Here is a 26,435-nt window from a genome sequence, read left to right as displayed (position 1 = left end):
CAGATGACCAGGTCTCCCCTCACAGCCTCTGTCTGGTCCCTCATTGGTGAGTGGTCTGCCTGCCGGAGGAGCCTGATTGGTGGGAAATGGCATCATCTAATATGATGGGAAGGCATTTGGTCCTGGTTATGTTTATTACAACATCATTGCACTCTGGGACTCGAGTCCCTGAAAACGTAATTTGTGGTGTTACCAGAGGACCACAGGGAAAAAAGAAAAGAAACAACAACCATCCAGCCACTCCCTGGGGCGGGGTGGGGGAGGAAGGGTTAGGAGTTCAGAGTGATCTTGGAGGAAGAGCTTTTTCTCCTCTAGGAAGGCCAGGTGACTTTGTCTGGGTTTTCTTTGGGAGAGATTATTGTGCAGAAAGAAGATGCACGCTCCTCCAGGCAGCCAGCCTCTGGCCATTATTTGCAAATTGGAAGTGGCTCCTAAAGGATTAAGGTCTCTTCTCTGTCTCTGTCCCAGCTCCTCCCTCTTCCCAGACCCACTTTTGCTGTGGGGTTAAGATGATTGTGTGTGATGAAGTTTTGCAGAATCCAGCCCTGTGATCAGACCTGAAGACTTGGGCAGAAGTTTTCACATGTCATGCAGACTTGAGTCCTTGAGGACATGTGAGCAGCTGAGGGGCTTAAGAGTATCTTTGGGGCATGTCCAATAGTACAGTTTCCTTATCTGTAAAATGTGGTTTAAAAAATTCAGAGCATTCCCTGTGCATAGATGATGTGCCAGATGCCTCCCTCTGAGTCTGGCACACCCGAGGTCGCTGCTCAGTAAAGGGGAACTGTGCTTTGTAGCTCCTGTAGATTTGGATTTTGGAATTGTGGTACCAGGGTAGGTTCTGAAAAATGCCTTGTTGGGGGTGGGGGCCTTGATGTGGCCTGTGGTTTCTCAACTGTTAAGTTAGAGGAGCATCTGCGGATAGAGAAACTGTTGGCCCTGCGATGCCTGAGGCTGCCCTCTTTCACCAAACTGACGCAAGTCAATCCAACTGGTTCCTGGCTTTCCGGGGCCCTTTTGGTGGCCTGCCTTGTAGTTGTTAGTCCTTCTGTCTTTATCAGAACGTAGGAAAGTCAAGAGGCAGAACTCATTCAATCCAATAAGACCAACTTTGAAGCGGTGCAGTTGATAAACAACAGGTTGGATTTATTGGTTGAAAGGAGAGAGGTTTTTAACAATTGTCTCCAACTGTAACTTCTCTCACTACTGCCCTTCCTTCTTTTCTTTTGCATGTCACCATGACCGTGTTTTGACCACGAGCCCTATTCAACAGGACATGTATATCTCAGAGCTGTTCTGTGCACATTCAAACCCAGCTTTCTGAGTTCCTCCTACAGATCAGGCATGGGGCAGCCACATGCAAATAACATTTTCTCCACAAAACAACCCTGTGAGATAAGTGATATTCTGTCTTTGCAGATAAGGAAACTGGGGCTCACAGAAGCTAAGTTGCTGACCTAAGGTCACACAGCTACTGAGCGGTGTCGCTGAGGCTGGGACATGGGTCTGAGTTTGCCCTAGTTTGAGGTGGTTATATACACTGGAAGCCATGGGAGCTCCTGAGATGCCACCTGGGTTGGTTGGATTGCTTGTGTGTCTGTAGACATGGTTCCTGCAGTCTTCATAGCCATTCTTTGAGTGGGGGGGTTGTATACCACCCCTAGAGAGGACAGAACCCATACTCCAGGAATCACCCAAAGTTGGGCCTGCTCACAAAGTCAGGGCTTCCAGTGGAGATTGTAAGATGTATACCAAGTGGGATCAACCTATAAGTAAGGTTCAAATATTACTATTTTTACCCAATGGTGGGACACCTACTTTGTTGGCCAAAATGTGTGTTAGGCCCCTTTAGTGTTTCTCCCAGTATTTAAGATTTTCTTTTTGGATCAAAGTTAGTGATACTTCATCTTTCAGCATTTAAGAGTTTATTACTAATAAACAGTCTTAGCAATGTATTCATCAATGAGATTAAATGAGAAGTGCCCACTGTGTACCTAGCACTGTGCTAAGCATCTGGGGGTACAGAAGAATAAATTCAACATGGGGATCTGCCACAGCTTGTGATGGGATAGGTGGAAGTGTCTGAATCAGATTCCTGTTGTGTTATGTGGGAGATTCCTGTGTTGTACTTGGTCACTAAGACCTCATGCCTCTATGAATCGGTATCACATTAATCTTACAATAGAATTAATGATAAATAAACATATTTACGTGCACACACATGCATATATATAGAGAGAGAAACTTTCGAGCCTGATGGGCAGCAGAGGAAAGCCCATGGGCTTTGGAGCCGAACAGGCTTAGGCTCAGCTCTCCACCTTGTTGTACTTATCATGTGATTCTAGCTAAGTTACGTACCTTCTTTGTGATCTAGTAAAAATATGGATAATTAGAATCTGTACCACAGTCTTGTAGGCTGGCTTAAATTGTTGAATGCATGTAAACGCAGCTGACACTGTTCTTCATTCATAGTAGATGTATAATAAATGTTATGAGAAATTATTGTACTCTCCTGTGGGCAGCTTTGTTGGGGGAAAGGGTTGCAGGTGGAAGAGGACAGTGTATTATACCTGGAGTTGATAGAAATTCCACTGGGATGCCAGATCCTAGAACCTTTTCAGTGGAGGTGTGGAGCCAGCTTTGCACTTCTTAATCCTGCAGTCCCCATCACTGGAGCTATGGACGTAGTCCAGTGTCCCCTGCTCTGAATGCCCTGTTGTGTCAGGTGGTTTCCAGCCTTAATCAGAGCCTGCATCCCCAGTGATGTAAGAGAAACTCTTACAAAAACTGAGAGTTCAGTGTAGAATTTGAGAAACAAGTCGGGTAGGTAGGTGATTCTACCGTGGGAGGTAGGATGCCGGGGGAGGACGGAGGCTCACAGCACTGGAAAGCAGTCTCTTTCTCTCTACAACATTGGCTCATGCACTTGGGCGCTCACTCTATTTGAACGCCAGCAACAGCGCCTCCCTCAGGTTGGAGCTTCTAGTCTGTGTGCTTACTCTTGGTCTCCTCTTTGACCCCAGTCAAGTTCAAAGCCATAGACAACATTTGCCCAGTTTACATATTAGGAAACTCAAGAGATGACTGTAGTAGATGACCTTTGCCTTCCAGAGCAGGCTGCTTCCTCCTTGATCTCTGCTGCTCTTGGTGGGGTGGGTGGGGAAGAATATAGGAATGTGAGTGTGTTGAGCAGTGTTAGTCCCCATCATGTGCTCTGCCTCCCACATTCCTCAATATCCCTAATACACTCACTAGCATTACTGCCAGACGGAAGCCCCCTTTCTTGGCCGAGCCCCTGGTTGGCCCAGGAGCAGCATTTGCTGACGTTTTGACTGCCAAGCCTTTCGGAGTGGAAGTAGGGCTGAGGGCGGCGCCGTCATCCTCCCTGGGGCCTTGTGGAGGGGTCTGGCTTCCGGCCTGGGCCTCTGTGGAGCTTCTCCTTTCTTCTCCTTTCAGGACTTCAGCTCAGGCTCTGCAGCAGCCCCATTGTCTGCTCAGGGAGGCACTGGAGAGGCGAGATTTTCCCTCCTGCCTCCGTACTGTTTGGAAGTGGGAAGAGCTCTCGCTCACTGTGCAGATGAGCCAGCGGGGAGCTGGCTGACAAGCTGCTCTCGAGCTGCGGGCTCCAGGCTGATCTCTTAATCCTTGGCAGGAAGGCAGAACTTGATATTCTCAAGAGGGAAAGACTGACGGCCACTTTATCCCAGGGTCCGGAATGCCCACGCTCAGGAGGGTGTGGTTTGGGGGTGATTTGGGTTCCCTAGAGTTCCAGATTTAGCCCCTGCCTCAGTGTGTGGAAGTGCATACGTCTGCTTTTGGGCATGCTGTTGATGTGTCTGTTAACTTAAACACACACAAGTTCAGGGATGCATACATGAGAGCTATAAATATCCTTCACTCAGGTGTCTCCTGGGGTTGGTTTCAGTGACAAGGGAAGTCTGTCTCTCACTTGACATAGCCCAGCAGGTGTGGCCTCCCTGCAGGCTCTCTGGGTGTCCAGGCGAGCACTTCCCTTCCAGAAGGGAATCTCCAGGGGAGGCAGCCTGGGGATGCTCTGCCTTCTGCGTTCCCTGGGGCAGCACCCAAGGGCCCAGTACAATGAGAAGGGGAAGGGGAAAGGCCAGGATGTTGCCACTCATCAAGCTCCTCCTACCTGCAGGCAGGCATCCTCACAGGACCTTCCCAGGTCAGCTTTTCGTAGATGAGGCAGCTGGGAATGAGTGGACTTAGAGAAATCAGACCGGTATGATTAGGAAGAAGGTTTTCTTACTTTGAAGGGGGCCTGCAGGGAACAGCAGGAAAGCTTAGGAAGCGCCCACTCACTTCCCCCAGGCTCTAGGTCCCTGCAGCCCCACCTTGCATCCCTGAGGGGCCCAGGGAACAGAGTTTGGGAGGAGCCACGGGGTTCCTTCCAGACATCAGCTGCAACAGGTGAGATGCTGGCACTGAGCATCCTGGTTTCCCTTAGTAACCTACTGTTACTGTCGTCTGCGCATTTTGCTAACCTTTTTAGAAGCTATTTATATCTTCAGCCTGCACCGCATCACACGGAGTACTGGTTTCCTCCTCTGTGCTGGCAAGGTGGATGGCCTTTGTTGGCTCCAAAGCCTTTGCAGTGACTGAATGCCCTGTGTTCTCCCCTTGACACTCTAATGTGGGTTTGGATGTGTCAGCTCTGACTGTGGTCCAGCAGGCAGGGACCTCGGGGTGGGGGCGGTCCCCGTCAGCTCTCATTGGTTTCTGTTTGTGCCTCAGATAGGCCCCGTTCCCTTCCTGGCCTTCTGATCCAGCTGGTTTCTCCACTTCCGTTATGATTCTCTTGAGGTTTGGTGACATTTACACTCTGGGAACCAAAGCTTCCCGGCAGGTGTATCAGAAATGGGCGATACAGGTGTGCTCTCAGCTGGGGGGGTGGGGATTGGGGGTAGGGGCGGCTGAGCATATGTTGTCATTTCTGTGTGTGCCAGGGTGTGAACAAGGTGGGAAGCGTTGCTTTAAAGCTCATGGGTCAGGAGCCTTGGAGAACTGGGTGTTTGTGGTTTTCTTGTGGAATTTGGGGTTTCAGGAGATGAGACCTAATGGTATTAAAACAAAACAAAACAAAGCAGCCCTCCACGGGGGTATCAGTTTCTAGCAATGACACGTGTTGGCAGCAGTGGGTACTACCAAGAAGCCTCAGATACAGAATAGCAATACAGGAAGGAGGGGGAGAGAGAAGCGGTTACAAAGAAACAAAGCCGGAGACCACACCTGTCTCTAACAACTAAAATTCTTGAGCCTCAGCTGATTTTCCTTTCGCTTGGAGGGGCTTGGTTTTGCCTTTATTTGGCATGCTTGGGCCAAGGAGCAGCTTTCCTTGCCCTCAGCAGTTTGCTGTTCCTCTTTTAGTTTCTGGCAGGCAGCTGCTTTGCACAAGGAAGCGAGGGGGAACCCAGCCAGGGAGGCTGCACGGGGCCGCAGGATGGCCGTGGCCGGGTCATCAGAGCGTTCCCGGGACTCCCGGCTCCCCAGTAGAGTCGTCCCAGATCCACGGCCTGCTGGTACCTCCTGGGCCAGCTCTCGCTCTCCCTAAGCTCCATGAGGACAGACGACTGTGTCTGTCTTTTTCTCCACCACGTTTCCAGCTCTTAGCCCAGTGCCTGGTGTGTGGTAGGCATACACGACTATTTCTTAAACTGAGTTGATTCTCATTTGGCTGTCAACTTGTTTCTGCTAAAAGGTTAACCAAAGACTAAGGTTATGGTTGTTAAATGATAGCTTCAGGCACAACTGCTTTCTTGGAAAACAGCGTCGTTAATACAATATGAGTCTCCAAGGTTCAAAGGAGTGACAGGTGTGCAGGTATGTGGCGAGCATCAATTTATCCCCACCCAGAACCTGGGGGCTTAGTGGTCCCCAGAGGGCGGACCCCAATACTGTCTCTCAAGCTCAGGCCTGTGCATCTTTCCTGAGACCTTTCCCTCCCAGGTCTCCTAAGGAGGAGGCAGCTTGGCTGTGCAAGTGTAGGTTCTGGGTTCTCCGGACTAACCTGGAATCCCAGCTCCTCCTCTTTGTAGCTGTGAGACCATGGGCCAGCTGGCTTCTTTCCTCCCTGTGAAATGGGGAGATGCTGTCCACCTTGCAGGGTTGCTGTAAGGATTGGAGATGATGTATGTAGTTGTCCCAAATGGCCTGGCACTCAGTCAGTGGTAACTGAGAGTGATGGCCCAGGCCAACTTTAGGGGGCTCCACACCAGTTCCTTTCAGTGGCTGTTGATTCAGTGCCTCTCTGTTCCAACCTCCTGTGGGAGAAGGAAGTGGGGATCAGATTACAGAAAGGTCCACCTATGCAACCGGGAAAGTTCCTCATATGAAATTGAGTGCTGCACGGTCCCCATGGAGAAGAGGTGGCCGGGATGAGCCTTTTGGAAGACCTAGACTTACAGGAAGAGATGGGAGGCAATAGAACAGACTAGGTACCACTGTGGGCCCCCACATTGGACTGCCAGGCTCCACTTCCCAGCAAGTGGCTTGACCTCTCAAAACCTGTGTCCTTATCTGTAAAATGGGGATTATAATAGTACCTTGTAGGGTCATTGGATCAAATCAGAGCTTCCCAGCTCCCACATAACAGATTTCCTCAGCCTCCGAGTGGCTGGTGGAGCCTGGGGTGGACGGCCTCCAGCACAGGTTGTCCCTTCCAGTTGGAGCAGTCTAACCTCAGTCACCCCAGGACTCCTCCACCCCACCTGCTGTGTGCTGAACACATAAACTCTTTTCTCTGTACCAGGGAGTAAAAGCTTGGGAAGTGTTGGACTAAATGAGGTCACGCAGGCAAGAGGCCCAGAGAGCCTGTATTCTGGGTGGGGAGGAGCAGATGGGGGAGGACAGGCATGGGGGGAGTCCCAAATGTGTCTATTTGTGGACTGCAGATCCGTGCTATCAGTGTCAGTATGTGGAGTAGGGTTGATAACGAAATTATGGAGTTTTTCACCCCGTGACTGACAACTTAGTAATTAGAGAGTTATTAATCTGGTGCTGTGTTGCTTGTTGATTGTAATAGAAAGAACAGAAAGTGGGGGAAGGGGCCTTTATTGTTGTCACTGTTTGTTTTCAAGTGACTGGTGGGAATAGTGAACCAGCCGCCTCTCTCCTGAGCCCCAGACTTGCCAGTGCTACCCAGACACTGGGTAGAATTGGGGGTTTAATAATGACACAGTCGTCGTTGAGTGACATTTTTACAGAGTGCAAAGCGTGTTGCGATTGGTACCTCCTTGAGGCCTCTCACCTGCTCGTAAGTAAAGGAAGCAAGCGGTGTTTTGTCTCATTTTGCAGGTTCAGGGAGGGTGAGTGAGTTGCTCCAGGCCACACAGCTAGCTGGGAAAAGGCCACGCCAAGATTGCAGGGCAGGCTGTCCAGCTGCAGGTCCGGGTTCTTTATGTTGAATAACTCATGCTAGTCAGCTGGACAGTGTGCAGTGTCTTCTTTACATCGCATCTATTCCGTTGTTGAATATTTCATGTAAAAAGGACATTCCGAGCACATCGCTTCTCTAGAGAGAAGACTTGGTGGAATGGTGTCTATAGATGGAATGGTAGGGGCTGCTGCTCAAATGGCTCCTAAAAACCAGCCCCCCCCTCCTCACCCCCGCCCCGGGAAGTTAAGGGAGTTTTGTCCATTTGTTCATTAACCTCCACTCTTGCTTAAGAAGAGGCCTTCCCCTGGGTGGCACAGGAGGCCGCCTTGCTGGTGAGGGTGTGGAAGCAGCTCAGTGCCCTTCGTGTACAGGTGTGGCCTCCTGTGGGGAAGGAGGAACAGGGACTGCTCTGTGTTGATGGAAGCTGACTGTCCTCGGTCGGGAAGGAGGATTCCTTCCCTGCGCCTCGGCGCTCTCCCTGCCGTTCTGCCAGGCTTGACTCACATTAGCTTGCTGTTTGGGGGCTGCTGGGCAGGGCGCTTCAGCCTGCAGATGACAGGTGTCTTTTCCGTCCCCAGAGGCTACCCCAAGCCTTTCTTTTCCCCAAGAGTTTTATTTAGGTGAAAACTGCCATTTCAAATCTGTTTGTCCCTCTTCCATTTGTATGTGCCCTGGATGCAACCAAAGACATCCTCTGCCACCCGCTATTCATTTTGCTTGCCTCTGGGCTGTGCCCATTGACACTACCTCTGCATGGGCTCCCATATCCTCTTGCCTGGGCTGGCTGTGAGGACTAGGTGGAAACATTCATGCAGCCAGTCAGCAAACATTCCTCGAGCACCAAATCTGGGCTGGGACTTGTGCCAGGGGCTGGGCTTACAGGACAGGTCAGGCACAGGCCCTGCCCCCAGGAGCTCACAGTTCAGTGAAGAGGTTGGGCCAAGAAGGAGCGATGGGAGGGGAGCCGGTGGCTGTTCTTTGGTGACACAGAGGAGGCTGGGTTCGGTCCTTCCAAGGAGAGGAACTGCCCCCAAGAGCTCAGCTGACTAAAGGGGTTCTCCAGGTCAAATTGTGGTGGAGAATTGGAGCTCCAATTGGATTCTTACATGTACTAGATGCTCAACAAGGGTTTGAATCACTGCCCTGTTCTCATATGTGCTCCTCGAACTGACGTGCATCTCCAGGAACTGGTTAGAAATCCAGATTCTTAGGGTCCACCACAGACCTCCTGAGTCAGAAGCTCTGGGATGTCTCTGGTATGACAAGCCTTCCAGATGGTTCTGACGCAGGCTGAAATGTCAGAGCCACTGAGTGACTTAATGAATACTTGTGTACTCATGTGCCTCCTCTTAGCAAGCCACCTTCCCTCCCCCTCCCCCAACACAACACACACACACACACACACACACACACACACACCCTCTCACCCCGCACACTTACACACTTCCCCAGAGTGTGGGGAACATAATTTATTCATTTTTTAACCCCTGACCCACAGACACACATCCTTTCTAGTTCTTTACCCGTGGTGTGGATTCTCCACATTTGTTGGAATGAATTGAACCATTCAGCCACTGGTGCTGCTATGGGGCCAGGACACTATCAGGAGAAAATGGAAGCAGAACTTCCTAGGCTTACCTTGGCCCCACTGGTATGCTGTGTGGCCCAGGGTCGTGCACACAGTAGGCTCCATGGGTATTTCTTGATGAGACCTCAGTGCCAAGCCATTTTCTCTCCTGTCCATTAAGCAGCCAGATAAATTGGGGCCCAGGCTCTGCTCTGTCCGCTGTAGCTGAGGTTAGCACTCTGGGTGGTGACAGGCCTGCCCTTGAGGAGGATGCCAGTTTGGTTTGTGCTAACTTAGTTCCAGAGCAACAGATGGGCCATGACGTCCTTTTGTATTAAAACTCCCCGGGAGGTCACCGGGAGTGGGTGGAGGAGGGTCTGTTCTCAGACACCCATCTCGGCAGTAATTACTTCTCTGGCTGCCTGCAGCTTTCTGGGTAGTGTTTTCCTCCTCCATTCTTCCCTTCGCCTGCACCCCGTCCCCCCTGCTTTAAAATTCGTTCTTCCTCCCTTCCTTCCTCCTCTTGCTCTTTTTCTTTCTTTCTTTTTTTCCTTTTTTCCAAACTTGTTCCAGTGTAGAAAAACCATCCTCTTTCAACTGGCATAATGGTTGAGATTATAAATGAGTTGGCTCAAAGTATGCCCCCTCTAAGAGTTGCCATTGAGAGAGAGCATTTGATTCTGATTGTCCAGTTGAATGAAAGTTCCATTTACCCCGGCTTAATTTTCGAAGGGCTTTCCTCCGGGCGAGCTGGTTCAGGGCTCGCAGTTACTACCTTAAGGTGTTTCTAGTGGCTCCTTGGCTCTGGAGGGGCGAGGAAGGGGCTGGATGTGAGGTGGAACGGAAGAGGGAGGCGAGCCCCTGCTGTCTTCAGACAGGGGCTTTGTCTGGCAGGAGGAGCTTCAGGTCTTCACCAGCCCACAGAAAGGGAGAAGGGCGTTCTGAGGCTGAGGCGTCCTGGGACCCCGTCCCCTGTGACTCCAGCCCTCTTAAGGTTGAACCCCTACTTTGAGTTTCAGCTGAGCCAATAGTCTCCAGGCTAAAGTCTAGCATTTGGTTTTATTCATGTGTGAATCTTTACTTGGCACCCAGATTGGAATGTGGCACTTAGCACAAGGTTTGGGAGCGCCCAGCAGGAACCAGATGTGGACTGGATTTGGGGAAATCTGTTGGGAAGATTCCTATGGAAAGAACTTTTCCTCTGACTTTACGTCACCTCCATATTGGCTTTCTTATCAGCTCATTTTAAAGGGGATTCCAATCTGTCTGGACATTATCGAAGGTCTTTGAAATCAAGTTATAGGTGGTTGTTTTAATGCGTTGCTCATTTAAAGACAACAGAACTCATTTCTTAACTCATGGAGCCCATTAGCAGAAAGGCTGCCTGGTCTATTTGGATGAAATATTGGCCAGGATATGTACTCTTCTCCAGCAAGTCTGGATCTTTAGGAATCCTTTAGTGCGTTTTATGTCGAGTATCCCTCCAGAGTGTCCTGTGGCCCTCTGTTTGAAGCACGGGGAGAGAGGGCACAGAGAATGGGCTGACTTGCTCAGCTCTACCTTGATAGGAGGGGAGACCCCATTGCTGCCTCCTGCCTTGGGGGGAGCTGCAATATCCTGACCTAACAGGGCAGTGGGGAAGCATCAGAGTCTAGGTAAGCCGGTGTTAGGATGAAAGGGGTTACTCAGAAATTCCTGGTGGACCAAACTGCTTGATGTATAAGTGTACTTCTCTTTCCTTTTTCTAAATTGAGATATAATTCACATTCAGTGGATTTTATATATTCACAAAGTTATGGACCCATCACCACCATGTAATTCCAGAACATTCTCATCACCCCCAAAAGAAACCCTGTACCCATTAGCAGTCATTCTCCATTCTTCCTTTCCCCCAACTCCTAGCAACCACTAATCTATTTTTTGTCTCTGGATTTGCCTATTCTGGACATTTCGTATCAATGGAATCATGTGATATGTGGCCTTTTGTGTCTGGTTTCTTTCACTTAACATAATATTTTCCAGGTTCATCCATGTTGTAGAAAGTATCATACTTTTTTCCTTTTTATGGCTGAATAATCCTTGTCTTTGCTTCTTCTTCCTTTTTGTCAGTCTTTATTACATGGGCATTCTACCCCAGGCTCTGGAAAGTCCTTTCCAGGTTGTGAGGCAGAAAGTCAAGTTCTTTCTGCTGGCCATGTACTTCTGGTGCTGTCTTTACCCCTGCCTCCGTGAGGGGTGGGGTGGTCTCCCCTCTACCTTTCCAGTGTTCTAGTTCTCTCTGTGCCTCTTCATAGTTTCCCCGACCCCCATCCACACCCTTATATCTTTATTCATCAAACGTATGAGTCCCTGGTAAACACAGGTGAGATGAGGAACAGAAACATCCTTCAGATACGGTTCTTCCCCGGTAGGAATGCAGAGTCCAGTGGGAAGGGAAGATGTGTACAGGTGACCAAAATGCAAGTAGAAAATGGGACGTACCGTGAGAAGGTAAACATGGTAAAGTGTGAGGAGTGTCGTGGAAGTACCTACCTGCCTGGCTGCTCGCCTGGAGCCTCACAGAGAGCCAGGTCTCGGTGGGGCCATCAGGAATCAGGAACTGGATCTTACTAAGGCACTCACAGACCATCAGGTCCCCGGGTCTGATCTGTGGTAACTCGTGAGAGATCCAGATATATATGAGGTCGCCGAAGGATTAATTTACCGTATAGTCTCAGTGGAAAAATGGACATGAGACACAAACCAACAGCTCGCAAAAGAAGAGAAGAAAATAGCAAATGAATGTCCAATATGCAAAGATAGGCAAATAAAAACTTTTTTTTCACTTATCAAATTAGACAGGATGGGAAAAAGTTGTTAACTCAGGAGTCAAGAAGTGGATGTTCTTCGTGAGAAAAACTGAGTTGTTGGGAGTAGAAACTGACATATAGAGGTTCCTTGAGCCTTTGGAGTCAATTTCAACGTATGGTGGGGGTGGTCCTCACACATACAACAAGCAATTCTTGGACACCAGCAGGGTGTCTGAGAATTCAGCTCAGTTCTGACACTATCTACCCAGAGACAGCATCAGATTCCACAGGTTAAGGATTCAGTCCTATAAGACTCCCCACTTCTCACCACCCTCCCCCTCCCTTCAGATGCCAGTCCAAGCCCAGGTTGTTACCTGTACTTCTGACCAACTGGCTATAAATCAGAGGTTCCATGACCCCCTCCTTGGGTTCAATTAATTAGCTAGGGCAGCTCACAAAATTCAGAGAAACATAGTACTTAGTAGAACACCAGTTTTTGTAACAGGATCTAGAGTAGACCCCTCTTATCCATGGTTTCAGTTACCTGCAGTCAACCATAGTCCAAAAATATTAAATGGAAAATTCCAGAAGTAAACAATTCATAAATTTTAAATCATGCACTGTTCTGAGTAGCATGATGAAATCTCTCGCCGTCCCCCCTCCATCCCACCTGGGATGTGAATAATCCCTTTGTCCAGCGTGTCCATGCTGTATATGCTACCTGCCCGTTAGTCGCTTGGTAGCCATCTCGATTAGCAGGTCGACTGTTGTGGAATCACAGTGCGTATGTCCAGGTAACCCTTATTTTACTTAATAGTGGCCCCAAAGCACAAGAGTAGTGATGCTGGCGGTTTGGATATGCCACAGAGAAGCCATAAAGTGCTTCCCTTAAGGGAAAACGTGAAAGTTCTCAAGAAGGAAAGAAAAAAAATCGTATGCTGAGGTTGCTAAGAGCTACAGTAAATTTTATTACAGTATATTATTATCATTGTTCAATTTTATTATTAGTTATTGTTAATCTCTTACTGTGCCTAATTTATAAAGTAACTTTATCATAGGTATGTATGTGTAGGAAAAAACATAGTATATGTAGGGTCCGGTACTATCCTCGGTCTCAGGCATCCACTAAGGGTCTTGGAACATATCCCCCCGCAGATAAGGGGGCACTGCTGTAACTCAGGAACAGCCAAATGTGGAGCTGCATAGAGCAAGGTATGTGGGAAGGGGCGTGGAGCTTCCGTGCCCTCTTCAGGCATGCTGCTCTCCCCACATCTCCACGTGTTCACCCACCTGGAAGCTCTCCAAATCCTGTCCTTTTGGGCTTTTACAAGAGGCCTCATTACTTAGTCATGATTGATTAAATCATTGGTCATTGGTAATTGGTTCAACTTCCAGCTCTTCTCCCTTCCCAGAGGTAAGGGGGGAGGAGGTGGGACTGCAAGCTCCAACTCTCTAATCACATGGTTGGGTCTCCTGGCAACCAGCCCTCATCTTTAGATGGGGTCCAAAAGTCACCTCATTAACATAACAAAAGACATCTTTATGGCTCTCGCCGCTTAAGAAATATCAAGGGTTTTAGGAGCTCTGTGCCAGCAACTGGACAAAGACCAAATAGATATTTATTATTAGAGGTCACAATATCACACAGTTTAATTTGGCAAAGACCCTTAAATTATCAGTGATGCATTTTTATGAATTTATACCAAGGAGAAATTCAGAGTACACACAGATTTACATAAAACAATATTCTTCACAGCAATATTTATAATAGTGATAAATTACAAACACATTAATGCATAGTAAAAAGGGATTTGTTAAATGTTAGCATGATGTGTATTAGAATAATCACAGCCATTAAAAACTGCTTTCAACAAATATTTAAAGATATGTGAAAAGGCTAATAATGTGTTAAGTGTGAAAAAGCAAGACTCAAAACTATACTAGAGTGATTACAACTTTGAAGAATATGTATATGTACAATATGCAAGGAAAAAATTGGAACAAAATTGTCAAAATGTTGAAGTGGTTGGCTCTAGGTGGTGATATTGAATATTTTTAGAAATTTACTTTTTTATCCTTTATTCTGTTTTCCTCAAATTGAAAAAAGTGTTTTAAAATTTTTATTAAAGTTATATATGCAGATGGTTTAAAGAGTCAACAAGTCTATAAGATCCTATTATGGAAAAACAAAAGATCCCTCTCCATCTGCCTTCCAGAAAAGCCATTTCCTACTCTCTTGAGGTGACCACTTTCAATTCTTAGCGGTTTATTTTGGTAAAAAAAAAAAAAAAAATCCTCTATTGACTTCCTACCATGAATTATGAGGCTTTAGCTCTCTTTCACACATACCTTCCACTTCCCATCCACCCTTTCTCAGTAGCTATATTGTAATTTCCATTTGATCACTGATCAGTGGTTATATTTTTGTTACTGTGTTATCACAGCTGAGCCACATAGTGTACTATAATTACTTTTCCCTTGTACCACTTTTTGTTTCCCTGGAGCTAATAATTGTGTTGCTTCTCCCGTTGCTTAGTTTTCACTGCATGTCTCACTATTTCACCCCAACTCTCCTTTTCATGCTATCCAGCATATCAGGTATTCTGTCAGTTTCTTCTTGGAAGCATCCATCACGAGCCTTCTAACCTGCTCTAGTCTGGGCTGGTTGCCTTTAGCCTGCTGCACAGCTGTCATCCTAGGATTTCCTGTCATCATTATTGGGACTCCCTTTCTCTCTCTCTCTTATGTTAGATCCCTGTTTTCATTTGTCATGTCTTCTTGGTTTATTCCCTCATTTTGGTGGAGCATGTATTTTATTAATTTCCTGAGGAAAGATGCATTATAGGCAAAACTTTTGACACCTGGGTGTGTTTGAAAATGTGTTTATTTCCTTTATACCTGATCGACAGTTTGAAAATAGATTGGAAATCATCTTTTTTCTTCAGAACTTTGAAGACATTGCTCTATTGTCTTCTAGCTTCAATTTATGCTCTTAAAAAGTTGGATGCCAGTTTGATCCTTGATTCATTGTCAGGAACCTGGTTTTCCTGTCGGGAAACTTTTAGGATCTGCCATTTCATCCTCCTGAAATTTCACAGTCATGGGCTTGGGTAGCTAGCTGGCTGTCATGGGCCCTACAATCTGGAAACTCATGTCCTTCAATTCTGAGAAATTTTCTCGGTTTATTTCTTTGATTTCTTCACTTCCAGTTAATCTCTTCTGTTACACTAGAACCCACAGCATTTGATGCTGGAATTCCTGGGATGGTCTTCTAATTTTCTTATATTTGCCTGCTCTCTGTTTTTTTTTGTTTTTTGTTTTTTTTTGGTTTTCTTTGGCAAGGAAGATTGGCCCTGAGCTAACATTGGTTGCCAATCTTCCTCTTTTTTTGCTTGAGGAAGATAGTCCCTGAGCCAACGTCTGTGCCGGTCTTCCTCTATTTTGTATGTGGGATGCTGCCACAGCACAGCCTGACGAGCAGTGTGCAGGTCTGCACCTGGGATACAAACCCGTGAACTCCGGGCCACTGAAGCAGAGCACACAAACTCAACCACCATGCCACCAGCCCAGCCCCTCACTTTGTCTTTTGGACCTATTTTGGGGAGAGTTTCTCAATTTTATCATCTACCCCTTCTATTGTTTTTTCAAATGCGGTCCTTTTTTTAATTTTCAAGAGACTTCCTGTTCTCTGGATGTTCCTTTTTCTTCTTTAGCATCTTCTGAGTTTGGTTTAGCTTGCTTTTTGAGTGAATTTCTTGTCTAATTTCCTTGAGGAAATTAATGATAGTATTTTGAAGCTTTTGCCTCCCTGCATGGTGGCTCGTTTTGATCTCTGTCTTTCATGGTGGTTCCTCAAGTGTCTGCTCATATTTACGAGAGTGTCACTGGAGCATGTGGGAAGTTCTGTGTATGCATAGGGCTTGCTGACTCTGGCCTTGACTGTTGGTTGGGGTTCCTCAATCTCAGCACCATTGATATTTTGGGCTGGATAATTCTTTGTTGCATGGACCGTGCTGTGTGTTGTAGGATGTTTAGCAGCATCCCTGGCCTCTTCCCACTAGATGCCTGTAGCACCTGTACCCCAGCCATGGCAATCAGAAATACCTCCAGACATTGCCAAATGTTTCCTTGGGGCAACATCACCCTTACTGCTCCTGCCCCCAGTTGAGAACCACTGTTGTAGGGTGATCTGTCTGGGCCTTTTCATTGGGAATGTCAGATTTTGTCAGTAATGTCAGATTTTGGTCTTTCCTCTTGGGCTGGTCATATTCCCCAGAAAAGCACCTTCCACTCTCCTGCCTGAGGGGTTCCGCTGGGCTGCCAGTGTGCTGGGAGGTGAGTGGAGGAAGCAGAGTAGGGATCTCAGTTTTCCGTGTGTATCCCGGCCGGTGTGTCTGGTATATTCAACTGGGCCTGTGTCCTCTCATCCAGGTATCCCTCTGTTCTACCCTTCCCAGGGAATAAATATCCTCTGCCTTTCGTCAGACTTGGGAGAGTGTTTACCGTGATAGAGAACAGGATCTGAGACTTAACTGCTTCGTGAGCAGACTGTCGATCCGCCCCCTTGTTTGTGGCTCCATCTTCAACCCACCTGGAGAACGCACTGCTCCAGTTCCCACACCTCCCCAGGGTTCTGTTGTGCAGAATAAGGTGCTTCCTCGCTTTCCCCTCATTGCTGGGCCAGGATTTGGCTCCCTGGGCCTGCTGATCAGTTCCTACTGGTTCTTTTGCCTTCCAGCTTCTAAAATTGTGTTGCTGTTGTCTCTTTGCGTATTTGCTTTGTCCTTGTGGCTTTATGCCTTTTTTTTTTTTTTTTAAATTATTGTACATGTTAGAGATTTTGGTGAGATCAGAGATAAATGCATGGGTTCAGCCGGCTGGGATTTAACTGAAGTCTTCCCCAATTTTTGTATATTTAGAAAACATAAATATGAAAGCAAAATTATCGTGCTGGATGTTCTTTCCAGTGCCTGTTATCCCGTGTATCTTTCCTTAGCCTCAAGGTACCTGGAAAATGATTCATAAGAGGCTTGCTTTGGATTGAGGCTTTGGAGCAAGAGGATTTAGAAGCCTTAGAGGAAATTTATGTTTCTTTTAGGTCCTGGAACCACATGATGAACTGTCCCTTCTCCCTGAGAGCATGGCTCTCTAGTGACCAGGATCTGTGTGTCCACCAGGTCCAGCGTCTTACCGCCAGGCAGAGCTGGATGGACACTAATATTCTCACTGTGCAGTTTCTTTTTTGCTAGACTCTGTGAAGTCTGTGTAGACCATGACTTTCCAGACTGACCAAAACTTACTCTATTGGGTTCCAGCTGTCTTTAGTTATGTATTAGTCGCCTTGATGAGATTTGAGTGTCTGTGACCCACACTGCAGACGACTAATAACTATAATGGTTTGATTTTCATTAATTTAATTCTAAAAGTGTAGCCTTATGTCAGATTATGAGGGTGTCCTACTATCGTTCTTTTACGTTTATTAACTATACCTACAGGTATTAATGACATTGGGAGGTGGGAAGAGGCACTTCCCGCTCTGAGGATGATGGGGGAGGGTCTGGACCGGATTCCTAGGTGAGGAGATGGCATGTGTGTATGGGCTCGGGTGGGAGGTGGGGTGCACCAGTGGGACAAGCTATTCCCTGCAGCCTTTTCTAGTCCTCAAGAGTGGACATATTCTCTCCCCTCTGAATTCCTGTGGCACTTAGCATATACGTCTCTTGTCATTAATCTCGTGCCTACATCTGAGGCCTTCTTTGGGCCTGTTTATCCCATTTAATCATAACAATGACCTTATGAGGTAGGTGATTTTATCCACCCCCTCCCCCTGCCTTTTTTCTTTTTTAAATGGATGAGAAATCAGACTCAGACACTGAAATGACTCAGACAGGTTACACGCACAGCCTGTGAGAGGCAACACCGGACCAGGCCCTCTGGGTCCAGATCTGTAATTCATTACTGTTCTGGTGACTTCCCCCTGCTGCTGGTGTCTTACTAGGTTGCTTAACTAAGCTAGTGGTTCTCTGGAGGGAGATCTATGCTGTTTGATTTCCCACGTAGCACGTAACGCAGACTCCATAAAGGAGTGGACACAGTGGACTGCAGGCTCTGACAGGACTCCCCTCAGTGGGTAACACAGGGCAGGCTAAGAGCAGGAACCGGCAGGTGTCTGTGCACTTTGACCAGACCATGGGCCCCACACCTCCAAGTTTGAAAACCACCCCTCCTCCCACCCCGACCGGCCCAGTTGCTCCAGTGGGAGTTTCGCCACCACTTCACCCAGTGCCCTGGGCCAGCTGCTGCCCTTGCTGCCCTGGAGGGAAGGATGACAGAGCCTGGCCCCTCGCTGCCTCCAGGGGTTTTATGAGGATACACAAAAGAGAACGGACACTTGAAACCTAGTGTTTTTCCTGTAAAGTGCTGTTGTGGTTGCTGGTTTCCTCATCTGCCTGGGGCATTGCTTCTCTGATTTTGTTTCAGTGGCTCTCAATTTGCTTCAGTAAATGCCACGTCTCCCTAGCCAGGTCTTGGATGGTGGGAAACCCAGCTCCCGGATTGGCTGAGCTTCTTGGAGCACAAAGAGGCTGGTGCATACGTGTGTCCAATTAACATTTGATAGCCAGCCACTGAAAACCGCCTGGGGCTGTGTGCAGCACGAGCCAGCGAGCACTGGCAGCCACAGCAGAGTCCACGTGCATCTTGACTCCTGTTCACTTCTCAGTGTCATTAACCATTGTTTCACAAAAACATATTTGAGGTATATTAGTTTAGCTATTTTCAGGTCTTTTAATCAAACACCTGACTCAGTCCTCGCCTACCATGTAAACTCTTGCACTCATTAAACCAGCAAAACTTCTCGGTGTGTTTTTCACAAAATCAACTGTACCCTCAGTCCTCATTTTCCACCTGTTTATTCCTCTGCCCCAAATCTCTGAAACTGAATGGAGAAGGAGAGCTGCTGGGCGTGGTTAAAGCTAGCAGCCACCACGAACGCTCAGTGCTTTTCATACCTTAGCTCATTTAATTTTCCCAACAGTTTAGTCCACTTTATAGATAAATGAAACAGAAAAGATAAGTGACTGGCCCAAGGCCACACAGCTAATAAGCCTATGATTCAAAGACTCAAAAGGTCTGTGTCCAAACCTTATGATCTACTGCCTGGTTTAAACAAAGGGGCCACGGGGGTCCTAAACTAGTTGTTAGGAGAACTGTATTCCCACGTCACTTCTGCCTGACTCTCCCGTGACTTTGCACAAGTGATGAGCTTCTTTGAGCCTCAGTTTCCTCATCAGGGAAGTGGGAACTTCCCTGTCTTATAGGCTGATGGTGAAAGTTGAGTAGGATAGTTGGGGTTAGTGTGAAAGCGGGAACAAAATGCCATTCTCGGGGCCGTGAAGTGAAATACGACTGGAGTGCTGTGAGGTAGTTACTTATCACAGGCCTGGAAGAGCTCTGCTGGGAGCCTCGTGTGGTACAGAGCTGGAGGGGAGGAGAGGAAAGGAGGTAATGCAGAACAGGTAGAGCGGGGCTGTAAAACATGCACGAAGGAGGAGATCTCGGGCTCAGCGGTGTGGAGGCGTGTCATGGTGATTAACGCAGGTCCCAAGGAGTGTGTGTGCTGGGTATTTCTGCCGTATGCAGCCCCTCTCTGAATTTCAAAGAAATCTCTGTGAACATGTGTGTGTATGTACGTGTACGTGTGTGCGTACCCACAAGGCTCCAGCTTTGCACGCTTGCAGACTTGTATGTTTTTCTTAAGTTAAAGTGAAATTCACACAACATAAAATTAATCATTTTGAAGTGTACAATTCAGTGGCATTTAGTCTATTCGCAATATCGCACAACCACCACCTCTGTCTAGTTCTAAAACCTTTTCATCAACCCCGCAGAAACTGTGTGTATTTTCTGCAGGCTCTGTCCCGTGGAAGCGTATTTGTGAGCTGCGTTAGGTCGTCCCGATTTTCTCTGCCTGCCCTGACGCCCTCTTGGTCCTCACGTGGCAGGTTGCACGGTTGGGCCAAGGAGTGGGGTTCAAATACTCCAATCCTAGCGGGTTTGTTAGACGTGGTTTAACTCCTCCGTGCAGTTTGGCTGCTTCGTGTTCGTGTGGGTGTGGAAAAAACGAGCATTTCAGGCTTAAGCAGCGTGTAGTTCCAGGGTCTTCTCTTGCTGCTTGGCTGCTTGTCATAGTATATTAACAGGCCAGGTGTGAGGATGTATGTCAGTGGGAGACTTCAGTCTTTGTAAGCTTCTTCCCTGGCCTCAGAGGCAGACAAGGGTCAGTGTTAGTCCACAGCTGAGGAAAATGCTGTTTCCTCTGGGTTTGGCCCCTCCATGACTCCCAGTTCTGTGTTGGCTGTCCCCGTCCCCTGCCCCCCACCATGGGAGGCCCGGGTGACCTGCGTCCACAGTGCCGGGGTCCTCTGTAGCCCAGGTGTTGGAAAGGGTGAGAGGGCTGCTCCCGTGGAAGTGCTTGGATAAGCCCCCCTCTAAGTAGCTAGTCCTGGGGTAGCATCTACTCTGGGGTGGTGTGGGGACCACAGCCCTGGCTGATGTAGGCAGGGTCCCTGAACTGTCTCCAGGAGCTGCAGAGATGGGGCCAGTGAGTGGCAAATCCTTGTATCCTGAGTGGGGGTGGGGCTGGAGGAGAGACAGAAGAAGAGGAACAGCAGGAGGAGAAGGGGTGAGGGAGGAGCTGGCTTGGATAACCTAGGGAACGCTTCCTTCTGATTGGATGGCTGAGGTCACGTGTCCATCCAAGAACCACTGACTTTGGCCAAGAGGTGGGAAATGAAACTCGATGATTGGCTTAATCCAACCAGGAATTCTTTTAGCTAAGTATGGGGTCAGGGCCCCCAGGGGCATGTGTCTGGGTGGAGGAGAGATGGGTCCTGAACGATAGCTGTTTTGGAAAGGAGGAAGTAGGAGAAGGATGCTGGGAAGACAGTCAACAAGGCCCTCCGTGCCTCGGTGAAATAAACATCAAGACAGTGAAAAACAGGCTGCGGTGGAAAAACAGCGCAGGGACCAAATGCCGAAAGTACTGCCGTGTCCAGGGCTGTCCTCTTTAGAGCTCACGTTATTCAGGCAGGTGGGTTGGACCCATCCGTGCACCACAGGAAAACTGCCCTCATCGGAGGAGGCAGTTCGATTCTTGGCTGAAAGTGGTGGCAGCAACCCGAGTGATTAGTCTGTTCCTGGAGAATCCAGACCCCTGCTCCACTGGCTCCCGCTTTGTAGCTGGGAAGGGGGTGCAGGCCAGCCCAGTGCCAGCCCCCCAGCATCTGGCGGCAGTTCACCTTCTCGACTCCACCTTGCCACGCACTTCCCTCATTCATGCAGCAAGAATTCAATGAGCAGCTGCTATGAGCCAGGCTTTGAAGGATTGTCCCCTGCCCTCAGGGAGTCCTGTGTAGGATACGGATAGAAAAAGAGGCAAATCTACTACATTGTGAGAAATGAGATGGTGGGAGAAGCACAGTGAGCACAGAGCAGAGGACGCTTCATCTGAATTGGGGGCTCAGAGAAGATTTGTTGGATGAAGAGATTTTTAGACCTAAACCTGAAAGATGAGCAGGAGCCACCAGATACAGAAGTCTGGGAGGGAAAGGGCAGGGAGCCTGGCTGGGCGCGTGTGGGCTTTGCTCTGTGTTTGGGTTGATGAAGAGGACTTCCAGGGGTCTGGCTTGGGCCTGATTGGGTGGTGATGCTTTTACTGAGATGTTAAACAGAGGAGGAGTTGCAGATTTGAGGGGGAAGAAAAGAGTTTAGTTTAGAAATGTCAAATTTGAAATGCTTCTGATCCAGCTAGAAGGAGGCGCCTGGAACGGGGTCTGGACCTCACAGTCAGGGAGCTCCTCCAGATCCACATCTCCGGCTGTGTCCTCGCCTGTCATGCTCGGCATGTCCAAGATGGGCCTCTGGAGTTTCACCCCCATGTGCTTCTCCACCCTCCATCCTCCTCATCCCTGTAAAAGACGTGATCCATCCAGCTGCACAAGTAGGACCTTGGATTGTTCCAGACCTCCCTGACCCTTCGCCCCACATCCAGCCCGTCACTCAAGCCTGAATCTGTGTCCAGAATATATCTAGAATCCACCATTTCTCTAGGTGTCAACTGGTACCACTTAGTCCAGGCCACCATCTCCTCTCACCTGAATTACTGTGATAATCTCTCTCCTGCACTCCTGCCGCCTCTAATTCATTCTCCACAAAGCTTCCTGAGTTGCCTTTTCAAAAAAGCAAGTGATGTGACTTCCTTTTCTCAGCTTTTCAATGACTTGCCATTGTAGTAGGCTCTGATGGTCTGGGATGGCTACCTCTCCACCCCTTCTTGTCACTCTGGCTTTTCCCAGGCCCTTTAGTGTCTCTCGGGGCTTTGGTGCCTCAGGGCTTTTGCACACCCTGTCCTGTATCAGGCTCCTAACCCATCCCTCAGATCTCAGCTTAGATGTCGCTCGCTCTGAGAGGTCTTTTCTGACCACCCAGACCGAAGCTGGTCGTCCTGGCTATTCTCTGTCCTAGAACCTGGCGCTTTTCCTTCATGGCACCTGTTCCACTTCTCGTTTATAGTCATTTTTGTTCCAGTTTGTTACATGCCTGGCTCAGTGCCTCTACCATATCAGACCCATCCCCCCTTGTTATAACAAATGTTTCTCTTTATCCTCAAATGAAATCTATAGATAATATAACCTCTCTATACACATAACTTTAAATCAATGTAACATCCTAACAGTAATCTGAAGTAATATAAAAGGAAAGTAATTCATAATAAAAATATTTGTTTCAGTATTAAATTCCCAAGTTGCCAGGCTGAGTTCCCCAGAAATGATAATGAAGTAGTCAGGTGCCTACACCTGTATGTAGAATTACCGTGAACGCGACAGCTACAGACACTGACTAACGTCGTTGTGGTTTATTGGTGATTTGGAGACTAACAGCAGTTTTGCCAGTGGCAGGCAATTGTCTACTGTGGTAAGCAACTTCTGTAATGTTTTGAACAAAATAAAGTTCTACCTTTCTGCTTCAGTGTGCACTGAAGTCATCTTCCTAGAAAATTCATTAAAACTGTGCAAAAATTAAAAATACTTTGTGCTTTCATAGACAACAGGGTCAGGTCCTAGATTCAGGTAATTATGAAAGGGTTGTTCATATTCGCCAGTGCCTGTGGGACCAGGGACTGGTTTTCATTACACAAGTTGTGTAGCACCCTGGCTCCCACATAAATGCCAGGAGAGTTCCCCCATTCGTGTGACTCCCGCATTTCCAGAATGTCCCTGGACATAGTAGAACTGCCCTAGTTGAGAGTCACGTGCCCCCCGCGCTGTTAAACTGTGAGCTCCCGAGGGCAGCGTCCGTGTCTGTTTTCACTAGCGCGTGCACGGTGCTCAGCTCCTAGCTGGCAGACATTTGTCGGAATGAAAGAATGAATGAATGGTCCATCAACATGAAATTGTGCCAAGAAAGTTAGAAAAGGGATATACCGCAGGAAGTCTGACCTGACATTTCCCTTCTTTCTGCATGCCTTAGCCCAGCTGACCTCTGTTTTAGTGAAAGAGACTTGTCATTATAGCTCCAGACAATGTAGAGTTTCAGCTCTAAATCCTTCACAATGAGGGAAGTCATCTCACCATGCACGAAAGAAATTGCACCGGCTCTGAAGTTGTGGTTTGTCTTTTTTTGGAAAGTCAGGCTCGTCTGTTGAAGAGCTCAGAACACTTGACCAGCTCTCTCATCTATCTTAACATGTGTATGCTATATTTATTCTCCCCTCGCAGATGGGGAAAGGAAGCTCGCCTCAGGGCCATATTTAGCTAAGTCTTGATCCTCTGCCTTGTGGGGTCAGCTTAGATAAAACAGAATCCTAAAACCTGATTTTCATGCGGCAGTTTAAACCTCCTCCCACATTAAATCTGTTCCTAGGGCACACGAGGGTAAAAAGTGTTAGTTTGGGCATTTTTAATCCTATGATGTGGCAATCTAGTCCACGCCTCTCCTTTTAGAGATGAGGAAGTGCTGGGTCTTAACGACATGGTTAGATAACAGCGGAGCCCCTTCTCTGGCTGGTTGCTTTCTGCTCACCATGTTTACAGTTTCTCTCCTTTTTCTCCCACTAACCTAAGCAGGAGTTGTGAACAGTCAGGCAGCCAAAAGGAAGAGAGTAATGGAAAAGAAGCCAAAGATCTGGTTCACCAGCACCTCAATAATTGCTAAATTAATTGGGAGACAGACTTATATATCAGAATATATGCAGATGACGGTTGCTGAAAGTTAAAAACTAAACCTTCAGTTTCAAGAAATCTTTTGCAACGAGCTAATCAGGCCAGGGATATGTAAATACCATTTCACAACCGAACTGAAAATAAAAAAAAAAAGAAAAGAAAAAGCCAATTATTTGGAAAGTTTCTGAAAAAACAATAACTTGTAGGAATTTGTAGCACTTTTAAAAAATTCTTTCTCTTCCTCAAATTTTCTTTAGTCCAACAGTAGTGGGAGGTGATGGGCAAATTCAATAAACTCCTCACCGAGGCATTTGGAACCAAACTTACCAAAATGCAACCAAAAGGAACCCAATCCAGCTTCCTTGAGAAACGGTTATTTTTAAGAGGGTGAAAAGTGATATTTTCGTGTCACAAAGTTAAATGCAAAATGAACTCAAAAGTGACAAAAGGACTTCACAAAGGAAATGAGGTTTCATAGACTCCTCTTAGCAAGAGTTACTGTAGAAATGTTTACCAGTTCGATTTATGACAAAATGCTCATCGTCTTCAGAAGCTTGTGCAGCCTGTGTGTCCTCTTGACTGCAGCATGGCACCCTTTGGGAGTTCACGTGTTTCAGGAACGATGCCTGGACCTATTTTGGGCTTCTTACTAGAAACAGATGTTTTGGGGAAGATTACTGCTGTGCGCGCTGAAAGTGACAGAGTTGCTCCTTCTTAGACCACAAGCCACCCGTTGTCAGGGGCATTCTTACTTGTCTTACATTTTATATGTCTCTTAAAGTGGTCAGAAGCTGTTTCGGACTTTACAAGTCTGGGGCTTGTCTGTTAAAAAATTAGTCAATTGTAGTCTCACTTTTTCTCTTTCTAGGTTGTTGCAGAGGAAAACTCTTGTCGGTTTTGATAAATAACTATTTCCTAAATCAAAGTAACATCCTGGATTCTTTGGTGGTGTAATACATCCTTATGGCACTTTATAGTCTTCAAAGCATCTGTCACTGACGTTCTCCCATTTTACAGACAGAGAAACTAAGCCTCTAAGAAATAAGTGACTTGACCAAAGCCACATTGCTACTAGGTCATCTGTGTGCCAGTGCCCTCCATTCTGTAAGGCCTAAATGCCACCTCTTCTAAGAAGTCTTTTCTTAGCATCCCCTAATTTCCACTCTGGGTATTTCCCACGTTCTGACTTACGTTACAGTGTTTGCATGCACGTGTCTCCCTTACCGTGGGCTCCCTGAGAGCAGAGACTGTTGGCAATGTTTGTGTCTCTCCCCGTCCATCAGGTTCGTCCTCCTGGGTGCTAACCTGACGTGTGTTCGCACACCAGCACTGCACTTTCCTCTCTTCTAGGTGTGGCTTTCAGTTCTGCAAAGTCCTGGTGAGGTGCTCGGGCGCATTGTGGGTGCTGCTGCTCATTTGAGCTTGTTGCCTTATTTTTAGCATACAGATATCTTATGAGTGAGCTTTGCAAATGTTTGTAAGATGTTTTACAAATCAGATTTGATCTGAAGGTCATCCTGCTATTGCACTTCGTGCCGTTCTGGGCAGAGTGGGTGCTTAGTAAGGTTTGTTGGATTAAGCATTTATATATTCACCTGCTCCAGTTTACACTTTTCTTTCTCCTGTTGTTGTCGTATGTGACTATCTTTTGACATATATATGTCTTACTTTCCAATTGAACTCTGAGCTCCAGAGGGGACACATCTCTTGTATTCATGTGTATGTATCCTTAGAACGTCTTCCCTGCTGACTGGTTTTAAATGACCAGTGTGTGATAGCATCCCAGCTCACAAAGCATGGCAAGGCCTATACTGTCCCATGTGAGTGGTTTTGCTTAAAATACATGTTTTGGATATATTTTTAAAATAGGCATGCACATCCTAAAAACATGTATTTTAAACAGAACTCACCAAAGTAGGAGGGAGCACCCAGGTCCCCATGAAGGGGACAAATGTATTTTAGTGCAGAAGTAGGTCGGGATGCTCCTGGACGCTTCTGGCTGAGCTGTGGTAAACAGGGGTCTCCCAGTTGATCCTCATTTGCAGCAGCTCTCCCTTGCACCTAAAGTTCCTTTGTTTCCTCTCAGAGCCCATTTCTTTGGTCTCTTACTGTCTGCAGATTCTTGTCAGGTTATAAATGTGTGATATCTTTCAAGGGTTAAGGTTGTCATCATCACAGATCAAGGACTCTTGACAAGACTGGAGAATCTAATCACCAGGCTACCGGAACACACTTTTATAAAGTTGATACTCCTTGGGCTGGCCACGTGGCCTAGTGGTTAAGTTCGGTGCACCCTGCTTCAGCGACCTGGGTTTGGTTCCTGGGTGTGGACCTACACTATTCACGGGTTGCCATACTGTGGTGCCAACCCACATGCAAAACAGAGGAAGATTGGCAACAGATGTTAGCTCAGGGCCAATCTTCCTCAGCAAAAAGAAGAAGAAGAAGAAGAAGTTGTTGAT

At 47.4% G+C, this 26,435-nt stretch overlaps 1 protein-coding gene across 2 annotated transcripts in view; it reads left to right on the top strand.

The window, feature by feature from the left end:
- Window positions 1–26,435, top strand: part of RHOQ (ras homolog family member Q) — a 38,869-nt gene that overhangs the window by 1,570 nt on the left and 10,864 nt on the right. The gene's annotated exons all lie outside the window — the stretch shown is intronic.

Source organism: Equus przewalskii, chromosome 14, assembly GCF_037783145.1.
Source record: "Equus przewalskii isolate Varuska chromosome 14, EquPr2, whole genome shotgun sequence".
Classification (NCBI taxonomy): domain Eukaryota; kingdom Metazoa; phylum Chordata; class Mammalia; order Perissodactyla; family Equidae; genus Equus; species Equus przewalskii.
The sequence above is the reverse complement of the archived record's forward strand: the minus strand, read 5'-3'. Positions and strand labels throughout refer to the sequence as shown.